Here is a 12505-nt window from a genome sequence, read left to right as displayed (position 1 = left end):
GTCGCAATTCCAACATGGCGACTCTAGGAGCCTGTGGCAGGGACTTAGAACCATCACGGACTATAAAACACCACCCTCCAGATCGGGGAATGCGGACGCTTCTCTGGCTGACGAGCTCAACACTTTTTATGCTCGCTTCGAGGCTGCAGCTAATCGCGCTAACGGCGCTAGCAGTGCTAACTGCATGCACGCTGAGGAAGCCGGTGAGGACAACGTATTCACCATCACGGAGCATGACGTGAGGAGGGCATTCAAGAGAGTGAACATCAGGAAGGCAGCAGGACCAGATGGCATCACAGGTCGGGTTCTGAAGGCCTGCGCTGACCAGCTAGCACCGGTGTTCACCGAGATCTTCAACCTCTCCCTGGAACAGTCCATAGTCCCCTCATGCTTTAAGCAGTCCACCATTGTTCCTGTCCCCAAGAAACCGCAGCCCACCTGCCTAAACGACTATCGCCCTGTAGCCCTCACATCAGTGGTGATGAAGTGCTTTGAGAGACTGGTCAGAGACTTCATCATTGCATCACTACCAGACACACTGGATCCACTACAGTTTGCATACAGACATAACCGCTCCACGGAGGATGCCATCTCACACCTCCTCCACACCACAACAAGTCACCTGGACTGCAGAAAAGGGAATTATGTAAAAATGCTGTTTGTGGACTACAGTTCAGCGTTTAACACCATAATTCCCTCCACACTCACCTCCAAGTTGGAGGTCCTTGGTCTCAGCACATCCTTGTGCCAATGGATCTCCAGCTTCCTGAAGGACAGACAGCAAGCCGTACGGATGGGTAAACACACCTCATCCTCCATCACCCTAAGCACTGGAGCCCCTCAAGGTTGTGTTCTGAGCCCCCTGCTGTACTCACTGTACACTTATGACTGTGTGGCCACTTCCAACTCCACCACCATCATCAAGTTTGCTGATGACACTGTTGTGTTGGGCCTGATCTCAGACAACGACGAGACGGCCTACATACAGGAGATTAAGAACCTGGAGAGTTGGTGCCAGGTGAATAGTCTACACCTGAACATCAGCAAAACTAAGGAGCTGATAGTGGACTTCAGTACGAAGCAGGAGAGGTCATACCAGCCGATCACGATCAGCGGGACTCCAGTGGACAGAGTGGACAGCTTCAGATACCTGGGTGTTTACATCACGCAGGACTTGACTTGGTCCTGTCATACCAGCACCCTGGTGAAGAAGGCCAGGCAGCGTCTATACCATCTGAGACGCTTAAAGGACTTTAGACTTCCCTCTCGGGTGCTTAAGACTTTTTACACCTGCACCATCGAGAGCGTCCTGACGGGCAGCATCACTTCCTGGTTCGGGAACTGCACTATGCAGGACAGACGAGCCCTCCAGAGGGTGGTGCGTTCAGCGGAACGTACCATCCACACCGAGCTCCCTGACCTGCAGGACATCTACAGCAAGCGGTGCCTGACCAGGGCCAGGAAGATAGTGAAGGACCTCAGCCATCCCAACAATGGACTCTTTTCTCTGCTGCGTTCAGGGAGACGCTTCCGCTCCATGAAGGCGAACACAGAGAGAATGAGGAGGAGCTTCTTCCCGCAGGCCATTCGGAGTCTTAACCACTCTCCACTATAATCACATCACCCCACACTTCCACTTTGCACATTTTTCAAGTACAATCTGCACTAATTTGTAGAAGGTTACGTAAGGATAAATGAGTGGGACTTACATACCATTTGTCTTTGTCTTTAGTATTCCTTTTACTCACTTACACACTTTACTGCACTGCACAGCACACGGACACTTTATCACTGACATACACTTTACTTTTTATAGAATCTATATAGAATCATATTCTATTTTTTATTCCTCATATCTATTTTTATTCTCATATCTATTTGTTATTTTATTTTATTGCTAGTTTATTTCTGTATATATGTTTACTGTACTTTTTCTATTTGTATTTTTGTAACTTGAGGTTTTTCTTAATTTTGTTGGACAATTTGTTGGACAGTCGTACAATACATTTCACTACATGTCGTACTACGTATGTATATGTATGTGACAAATAAAATTTGAATTTGAATTTGAATTTGAATTTAAATGGAATAAAACATTTTAGTTTGATGCTACACAGAATATTCTGTTAGCTAAACACAAGAAAATGTAATTTAACATGCTGGATTTAGTGAAGCTAACAACAACCAGTGTGCAGAATATGATACAATCCGGAGTGTCTAAAGCCAGACATGTGAAATACAGCAAACCTAAGGCGATGAAGACTGTATCAAATGGAGACTTCAACAGATCCTTTGTGCTTGGAGCAATGCTAGGAAGTGTGGCCATGAGTGTGTGGAGGGAAAACTATGGTACGTGTTAGATGGAGTCAGCAGGACCTACGGCATGTACAAACACCTTTTTCCTCATACAGAGACGTCCTTGTTGACGTCTCTACACTTTGTAATCCGAACAGAAGCTGTGATCTCTGTTCCGCTGTCAACCTCACAATAGCGCTTGCAACAGTGCTACAGCACACAACTCGCCACAGCTGCTTCTAAACGCCTTACTATCTGACATAATCAAAATGCACTTTCACCACCACCAGCTGGAAAGCTTTCAGATTTAAATTTTTTCAGGACACTCTCTATAATTCAATGCCAAGCGAATCAAAATTGCAGTGCATTTTTTCATCTGCCTTTGTACACTTGATACACTGTGAGCTAGAGAGTGAGGACCGGCAATATTTCAGTTTTGCTGGAATAATGGAATCAAGCAGGAAATATGCATCTCTAATAAAGCACTTGAGGAAGCCTGTCAGGCAGCACTTACAGCAGTTGACAACATACAAAGAATACTGAGTGACAGCGCAGCCGGATATGGGGTTTGGCTTGTGCTTTACTTACATTCGTTTTACTTTGGTTGCACTTTATAACTAGAAAGATCTGTTTGTCAAACTTTGAATGTTCAATGTTGAAAAATCCTCGTCTGTAATCTTACAGGAGTTTGAAGTTTATATAAGCCTTATTTAATTGGAATACATAGGCTTTTTGAAGAAAAACGACAAATTTAAAGAGATGTAGGGCTTGCTAGGAACCAGCTGAAGTGGTGAGTGGTGTGGGCATTGCTAAGTAGTTAATGCATGGATGGATGGATTTAGTAGATGCAGCTTGAAAACTCCAGGAAAAATAACTTTATTAAATAATAATAATAATAATAATAATAACCAAACATAACTGAACAATGACTTTTTTTTTTTTTTTTACTCAATCTAAAGTTCCCCTTCAGGAACTCGAGCTGTGTCGAAAACGCTATGGGGACGTCTTCCAGCGTGACCACGCTCTGAATCACATGTGTAATCTGTCCAATGGATGGGCAAGACATCACAGGCGGGTGATGTAATCGACCAGGAAGCTTAAAAGCACGTGCGGTGGAACTGGCGTCAGCATTTTGTCATTCAACAACCGCTACTCTATCTGTGTGTCTGTCGATCGGTGTTGTGAGTCTTATTTAGTGTTGTTTGTCCCTACACAATCACTTGAAATAAGCTCCACAATGTCTAAAAGTGCAGAAAACTAGCACTTGGGCGAGAACAGATCGCATTACAGGCTGTGTGTTCCTCCCTGCAATCGCAAAAAAAAACTGCCGGGGATTCACACAGTCTACTACTGATAACACTGTTCTGGCCTGGCCGAGTATGGTTCTCGGACCTGATTTCTCTCCTAGACGGCTCTCCATGGGAGATTCCCGTCAGGAGGGATCTCCTCTCACAGGCGGGGGGCACTATCGTCCACCCTCGCCCAGAGCTGTGGAAGTTGTGCGTGTGGCCCCTTTGGGGGCACAGCTCATAGCTTCCGGTCTCTCAACCGAGGTCCTTGAGACTATCCTCCAATCCAGAGCTCCCTCTACGAGGAAACTCTACGCCCTGAAGTGGAGACTCTTCACTTCATGGTGCGGAGATCACCGGCTTGACTCAGTCAACTGCCAGATTAGTACAGTTCTGGAGTTCCTGCAGGCTCGTTTCTCCACAGGGTTAACCCACTCCACCATTAAAGTTTACATGGCGGCCATTGCGGCCTACCACGCCCCTCTCGGTGGTCAGTCAGTGGGTAGACACCCCCTAGTTAAATCCTCAAAAGATTCACAAAAAAAAATACTTTTTGAGATCACACTCCCAAGTTAAAAACCCTCACAGAGTGAGTAATGTTAATTAAAAATGCATTTAGAGTTAAAGTTAGTTATCTTAATTAAAATACCTTACATAAAGTGTGAAAGAAAAGTCCACATAAGGATACAAAAAGGTTATGTGTGAATGTAGGTGTAAAATATAGATTGGGGAGAGTGTAACAGCAGGGCGTCTGGCCTCTAGACGCAAACAGCGCTTGGTATTGTGATAAAAGGAAATGCTGTTCTCTGTACAGACTGACACAAGCCCTTTTCCACAGACATCATCAATCCCCTCAGAAACACATCCTCCAAATCGACTGGAGAAACAATCCCACTTCCTTCTCCACAAACACACAAGGAGATTTAAAAGGATGAAAAAGCTACTCCGTCCCTTCACTTCATCACATAATCTAGGTCTATAACGAGAGAGAGAGATAGAGAGAGAGTCTTTTTATCTCCTCTGTGCAGTAATATTTAACAAACCTTGAACTGCAAGGAAGGAATGACACTTGCTTACAAACCATAAATCTCTAGATGTTTCAATCTTCCTTTAGAAAAGTATATAAGGGCCAGTGAGCTCAACCACATTCTCTGCAGGACTACTCATTAAAACCAAGATGCTTCAGAAAATTACTTGCACTAACAACATGCACAAAAAGCCAACACCTCCTACACACACAATTAACTTAAAAAAACAACAAAACAATGGTTGTTCTTTTCCATCCGTTAATTCACTTCACCTTTAAAGGATACATTTAATAGTACTTTTTTAGCTCATTGAACACAACTCATTTAAGTTGCATAATTGATTTAACGAGACAAGATATCAAACAGTAGCCTACAAAAGCATAAGAAAGTGTTTATTTTCAATGTTTTTTTTTTTTCTGAAGTTCTTAGTAGAAGAACTTGTGTCAGTATTCTAGACTGAAGTTAATCAAAAGCCACGAAAACTTAGATTTCATGGGCTATTAAAAGCAAAATAAAGTTTAAATGACAGCACAGCATGGAAAATGGCATAATACTTTTAAGGCATATATTTTTGGATCTACTTGAGACCTTTATGTTTAAGAATGAACAATAAACAGAATAGAGATGAAAGCAGATAGAGAACATGACAGAGGGAGAAAGAAAGAAAAGAGAAAAGCTGAGCTCTGGGCCCTTTGTGTAAATCAATTTAGTCTTGCTCTTGGACACATATTTCCATTTATTATAAAATAAAATAAAAATAAAAAAACAGACCTATGAGAGTGATGAACATTTCTGAGTGCAATTTTGGTGTATTTCTTGCAAAAAGAGATTTAAGTATCATTAAGAGAACTTTGCATTTATTTATTTATTTTTCTAACAGTACTCAGATCCCTTTGCCAGCCAGAGTTAGTGTGATGAATTACGAACCCGAAAAAGGAAAAACACTGAATGAAAACACTTGGGCTCAAGGGCATGTTTACTCAAGATTTGAAACTGTTAAAGAGCCCACAAATATATATATATAAGTTTTGTTACTTTTAGTCATTGTCTATTAGTTTTAAGGTCATTTATATGCTAATGTGATTGTAAGCCAGGGGTCATGTTAACCAAAAATTCTCAGAATTTGTTTTATCAGTGATGGAAAAATCTGAATGCCGTCTGTCACTTTAACAGATTACACTGAGAGTGATCTATTATAATTTATAACTAATTCCCAACCCTGTCGAGTTGGTGGCGAGTGTGCTCCAGTGTGGCGCGGGATCATCAGTTCCAGAACAAAAATAAAACTCTTGAGTCTACCCACTAGTAAAGTGAATCGCTTGATTTGAGGTGTCTACAGTGATCTATCACCCCACATTAAACAGCGCCAAAATGGTATTTATTGCTAGATTTTCCAAATAAAATGGACAGAATTTGAAATCTGAGACTGTATTTCATATCAAAAGTAACAACACACAAAGCTTAGCCGTTACTGGATGGGAGGCACACTGTACTGTATGTACTGTGCATTTATCAAATGAAAACAGCATCAATTGGGATTTAAGAATCTATATTGGTTCATAAAAATGAAAATCTATTCAAATTGAGAAATCTTTTTTTTTTTTTTTTTTTGCTACCCAACCGTAGCATATTTAGTTTTTCTTAGCTGCAGCGGTCACTGCAGGGTGTGTGTTCAACATGAAAAGTGACGCACTGTCTCTGTTCATCTGTTCTCATCATAAATAAATACATGCATAAGCCTATATGCTCGTCCTCTAGGTTCATTATTAAAAATTAAAACGTGAACAAAAAGAAAAGCAATAATTAAAATATGAAAATTAAAATGACTGGTAATAATAGATTATGACGGAATTTTTACGACCCTGTGCGTCAAAATGATGGACAATATTAAAGTTTAACGCAACCTGTTTTAAGCATTGACAATAATCAATGTTTTTAGAAGATATTTAAAATTCTAATATACTTTATTTGGGTTGTTGAATCCCAGACTAAGATAAGTCCCCAAAAAATGACAATTCTGTATAAGCATGTACTATAATGTTAGATAGGGTTACTTGCATCAAATCCATCCACTGAAAAATTAGTGGCCTAGAAAGGATCTTAAAAAAAAATCTTATATTATCTGTTAAGCATTGCATTTTATTATTTATTTATTTACTAAGAGTTAAGGAGAACCCGAATTCAGGAAATGTTGGGACATAAAAAGGATACTTTAAAAACAACGTTCATCAACATCAAATTACAAAGCCTTGAAAAATCTCATCATCTACAGTGCATAACGTCATCAAAAGATTCAGAGAAACTGCCGAAATCTCTGTACATAAGGGACAAGGCCGAAGACCTTTGTTGGATACCCGTGGTCTTCGGGCCCTCAGATGACACTGCATCACTCATCAGCATGATTCTGTCATTGACATTACTAAATGGGCCCAGGAATACTTCCAGAAACCACTGTCGGTAAACACAATCCGCCGTGATGCCAACTAAAGCTCTATCATGCAAAAAGAAGCCATATGTGAACATGCCATCCAGAAGCGCCGTCGTGTCCTGTGGTCCAAGGCTCATTTAAAATGGGCTGTTTCAAAGTGGAAAAGTGTTCTATAGTCAGACGAGTGCAAATTTGAAATTCTTGTTGGAAATCACAGACGCCGTGTCCTCCGGGCTAAAGTGGAGGGACACCTTCCAGCGTGTCATCAGCGTTCAGTTCAAAAGCCAGCATCTCTGATGGTATGGGGGTGCATAAGTGCATATGGTATGGGCAGCTTGCATGTTTTGGAAGGCACTATGAATGTTGAAAGGTATGTAAAGGTTTTAGAGCAACGTATGTGACCTTGGACAACAAAACCAGTCTTAAGTCGCTGGGGTATATTTGTAGCAATAGCCAAAAATACATTGTATGGGACAAAATTATTGATTTTTCTTTTATGCCAAAAATCATTAGGATATTAAGTAAAGATCATGTTCCATGAAGATATTTTGTAAATTTCCTACTGTAAATATATCAAAAAAGTATTTGTTTTATATGTAATATGCATTACATATTTGTAATGCATATTATAGTTGTATCTCGGCCAAATCCTAACAAACTATACATCAATGGAAAGCTTATGTATTCAGCTTTCAAATGATGTATAAATCTCAATTTCGAAAAATTTACACGTATGACTGGTTTTGTGGTCCAGGGTCACATATGCTCCCCTCTAGACGATGTCTATTTCAGGGAAGGCCTTGTGCATTTCCGCAGTACAGTGCAAAACCACATACTGCAGCTATTACAACAGCATGGCTTCGTAGTAGAAGAGTCCGGGTGCTGAATTGGCCTGCCTGCAGTCCAGATCTTTCACCTATAGAGAACATTTGGCACATCATTAAACGAAAAATACGTCAAAGACGACCACAAACTCTTCAGCAGCTGGAAACCTATATCAGGCAAGAATGGGACCCAATTCCTACACCAACAAAACTCCAGAAACTCATAACCTCAATGCCCAGACGTCTTCAAACTGTTTAAAAAAAAGAGGAGATGCTACACCATGGTAAACATGCCCCCGTCCCAACTATTTTGAGACCTGTAGCATCAAATTTGAAATGAGCTCATTTTGTGCATAAAATTGTAAAATTTCTCAGTTTAAACATTTGTTATGTTATCTATGTTCTATTATGAATAAAATATTGGCTCATGTGATTTTAAATTCTTTTAGTTTTCATTTTATTCAAAATCTCTGGAAATCAGGTTGTAGAATCAAATCAATTATTTTGGATAAAAAGACTTTGCATTAGTGCCCACGCATCATCCATGTGGTCATACCATGTGGGCGGCAACATAACTGCTTACATTGGAATGTTAAATCCACAGGGCGTTGCTCAATCACTGAGTCACAAATCCCTGGTGTCCGGTCTAGTCCACACCCTGATGGGCCAGTTTCTCCTCATCCGTCACGGGAGTCATGACCTTGACTCGTTGCCAGTCTACACCAAATGGTTGCATTTTAAATCACTTAAAAAAATTCAGCACTTCAACAGCCCAAGCACATCGTCTGGTGTTAAGCTGCTGCTTTCTAAAACATTATTTAAGCGGCACCTCAGCTGAATATACTGAACTATTGTTTGAATTAGAGAGCCATAAATCAAAATGCCTGCATAATTAAGATACTGTGATACTGTAGTGAAACGAGGCGAAGAAAGATCCAGAAAAACTGCATAACATACCAGCAAGTACAACAACAGGTAATCTCACTCTCTCACAGTCCTGCATCTCATTCATCAAGCCTTTTCTAAGCTGTTTCCCTAAATAAAAAATGGGATGCATTGAGACCAGGGTGCAAAATTCACCAAAAGCCTGTCAAGGCACCATTTCTGAACACTGAGCTCATATACACAAGCACACTCAAGTAGAGTTTCTACATTCGGGTTGTTAAAACAGGCCAATTCTACACTTTCGTAGCAATACATATTTTTAATAATAATAATAATAATAATAATATTATTATTATTATTATTATTATTATTATTATTATTGTTGTTGTTGTTGTTGTTGTTATCTATGTATAATTTAAGTTAAGCTTTCTTGCATCAAAAACACTTGAAAATAAAACAAAAAATTAAAGTAAATTAAATGTAACTACTACATTAAATTGAAGTTATTTTTGCAGCTTTAAACGTATTGAATGGTTAAATGCACACACTTGTATGTGTCAAAATGCCCATGTTTGCAAGTATGCTCATAAACACAGTAATTAAGTTCTTAAGTGAAAACAAACAGCTGAGAAAGAAAACACATGTGTAACAGTATATTGGATACAGGCAGCTCTTAAAGTGACAGCAGTATAATATCCCTGCTGTCAGTCATTCATGTTAATAAAACAACAAAAAAGAGAAAATCTTTCACTGCTCTTGACTAAATAATTTTTTTAACTTTAACAAGAACATATATATATATATATATATATATATATATATATATATATAAAACTTTTTTTTTGGCCATTATATAATGGCACAAATACCAGTAATTTGATGAGCGCAAACGTTGCTTGATTCATTTTAATAATTTCGTCCCATAAATTTTGCGTCTGAAAGGGAAACGCCTATAAATTCAATAAGGTCAGGCACCAAGGTAACTGTGTCCACGCCTTTTCAGTGCTAATTCTTCACTGCGCATCTTTAGTAAATCCTGACAGTACAAGTTTAACGCCAAAGGACGGTTTGCGCTGGCGCAAGCTGTTAGTAAATCTGGCCCTTGTTTGCTTTATACAATGTATGTTGCATTTTTTATTTATTTGTTGTTCTAATGCCGTTTTTTGTCCTATTGCTTATAATTAGTTTCTTATTCTTGCTGACTGTTTACTTGTTTTCAGTGAGCTTGAGTGTTTTTTATTTTATTTAATTTTTTTTTGTTAGGCTAGTATTAGTATTTTGTGATATTGACACTGGTGACAAGAATTATGACATTTTTAAGGTATCAAAGATTTTGATACCATAAAGACCTCATTTAAAGCAAAAATAACTATATTGTGATATCGTTACTGTGAAATACAATTACTCATAGTGTGATATAAGATTTTCATCATATCGCCCACCTCTAATGGCCAATATTAAAATTGCAATATATTTTGACTAAAACAAATTAAAATGCTATTTAATAATGCTATTTACATAACCTGATGGATCGACTTTTTAGTTTTGCTGTAATTATTAGTGTTTTTGTAGAATCACTTTAAAAACTTAAACCCTAAGACTAAACAGAAAGACTCAAAGACTCACACACACAATTTTCACACACATACTTCAAAGCTAATGGTGAAGCGTTACAGCATAAAACATATTAGCCTTGTTTCACACAGCTCAGATCAAAATGAATGTGGTAGAATGCATTCAAGTTCTTTCCTCAGCTTTGACCTTAAATCAGTACTCATCTATCTTACAGTCCTTATCGACTTTAACCTGTCTCAAGGAGACGGGCTCATTTCACAGAATACTTTGCTGAGGTGCCACTCCAATAAACACCTGCATAGGTCTGTGCACACAATCGCTCAAGGATTCAACATCCATCGCTTTTGTCCTTGATAGGAAACAAACCGAATTGTCACTCAGTTTGACAATAACCAAACTTACCATGTCTCATCATGCTACTACGGAGGTCTTAAAGATCTTTTCCTTGGAAATGAAAGACAATTCTGTATGTTGAATATAGAACAGCAGCAATGTTTCAATAATGTTAGTAGGTGTTCGTGTCCATCTGAGATGAGACCCTTTCAATTGTCTATTTGTTTTCTACAAGAGTTGCACAAATACATTTTACTCTAGCTTTGTTATTAGAGGATTTGTCCCCCAGCAAATCATGACATAAACTGTCCCCATTCAACCTCAATGCTTCTTCTCATAAGAGGCTGGTTTATTTCAGCAGATACTCTTGAGATCATAAAAGAGTAAGTGAGTGGAGAAGACTTGTTTTGAGATGGGCTGCCTTCTACGCTGAGTCCAAATAAAGTATTAACTCTGTGTTAAGAATCCATTAACATTCCCATGATTCCTTGTGCCATATGCCTCCATTATTTGACAGAACAATGGGAAAGCTGAGGCGAACAACTTTGGGGAGCTGTCACATTGTGCCGAGAAATGTGTGAGAGAGAGAAACAATGAGGGAAAGAAAGGGAGTGTGCGGCAAAGGGTCGAGAGATGAAGGCTGAACGCTAAACTCCACAAAAGCAGTAAATTGGCCATATCAATCAGTCTCTCACCAGGAGAGCAAATGTTTTTCCACGCTTGTTTATTTGAAATCAAACTCTTTCTTCCACAGGCTGCGCCTTATGCTCTGAGCTATTGCATGCTTCCTGTACAACATTTTGCAAGAGGAATGGCTGAAAAACATTTTCACTTGTCAAGGTAGTAAATCGAGTGATATCTCGGGCCCTGGGGAAGTCGTGGCCTAATGGTTAGAGAGTTGGACTCGTGATCCAAAGGTTGCGGGTTCGAGTCTCGGGCCGGCAGGGATTGTAGGTGGGGGGAGTGAATGTCCAGCGCTCTCTCCACCCTCAATACCACGACTGAGGTGCCCTTGAGCAAGGCACCAAACCCCCAACTGCTCCCCGGGCGCTGCAGCATAAAATGGCTGCCCACTGCTCCGGGTGTATGTTCACGGTGTGTGTGTTCACTGCTGTGTGTGTGCACGCGTGATGGGTTAAATGCAGAGCATGAATTCCGAGTATGGGTCACCATACTTGGCTGAATGTCACTTCACTATGATTTCCGTGATGCAGAAAACCTGGACAGAACTGTAGAATCAAGTCATAAAAATGGAATTCAAATGTAAAATGTTGAATATAACGGAATTTGACAAAATTTGGATGAATAAAATCAAAAGTGAGTGCACTTAAATCTCATTACGGATTAGTGTCTGGGAATATTACACCACAAAACTTGTGCATGCTCTGTGTGTCAGTGTGTAAATGAATTACAGTTTTGTCTACTATACTCAAGCATGCACACTTAGTGTTCTCAGCATCTACCCTCTTGCTTCATAAGGATGTGAACACATTAACTTCATCTCTCACTCTTTGAGAGTCACTTCACAAGCAATTCATTTTATAAAAGTATTGTCAGATACACAAGGAAACTAGGGCTGCAAAAGGGTTAATCACGATTATTCGCATTCAAAATAAAAGTTTACATATATACGTGTGTACTATGCAGGGGCATAGTTTGTGTGTGGGGGGGTAGCCACCCCAATAACCAAAACTAGCAAGTACAACCCCCCCAATATTTATACCACGGTTAATGGAAACCTAGAATCAGGCTATTTATTAACTATATGAATTGCGTCTTCTGCGCTTTTATAAGCGCTAACCTCACATATGAACAGAACGGAGAGCTTATCAGAACAACATGACTGAA

The 12505-nt window shown here is 39.6% G+C and overlaps 1 protein-coding gene across 1 annotated transcript in view; it reads right to left on the bottom strand.

The window, feature by feature from the left end:
* The window catches only part of LOC306874086 (catenin alpha-2-like), a 488426-nt gene that overhangs the window by 438786 nt on the left and 37135 nt on the right, over positions 1-12505 (bottom strand). The gene's annotated exons all lie outside the window — the stretch shown is intronic.

Source organism: Barbus barbus (assembly GCF_936440315.1).
Source record: "Barbus barbus genome assembly, chromosome: 8".
Classification (NCBI taxonomy): Eukaryota; Metazoa; Chordata; class Actinopteri; order Cypriniformes; family Cyprinidae; genus Barbus; species Barbus barbus.
This window is presented reverse-complemented; position numbering and strand designations above follow the sequence as displayed.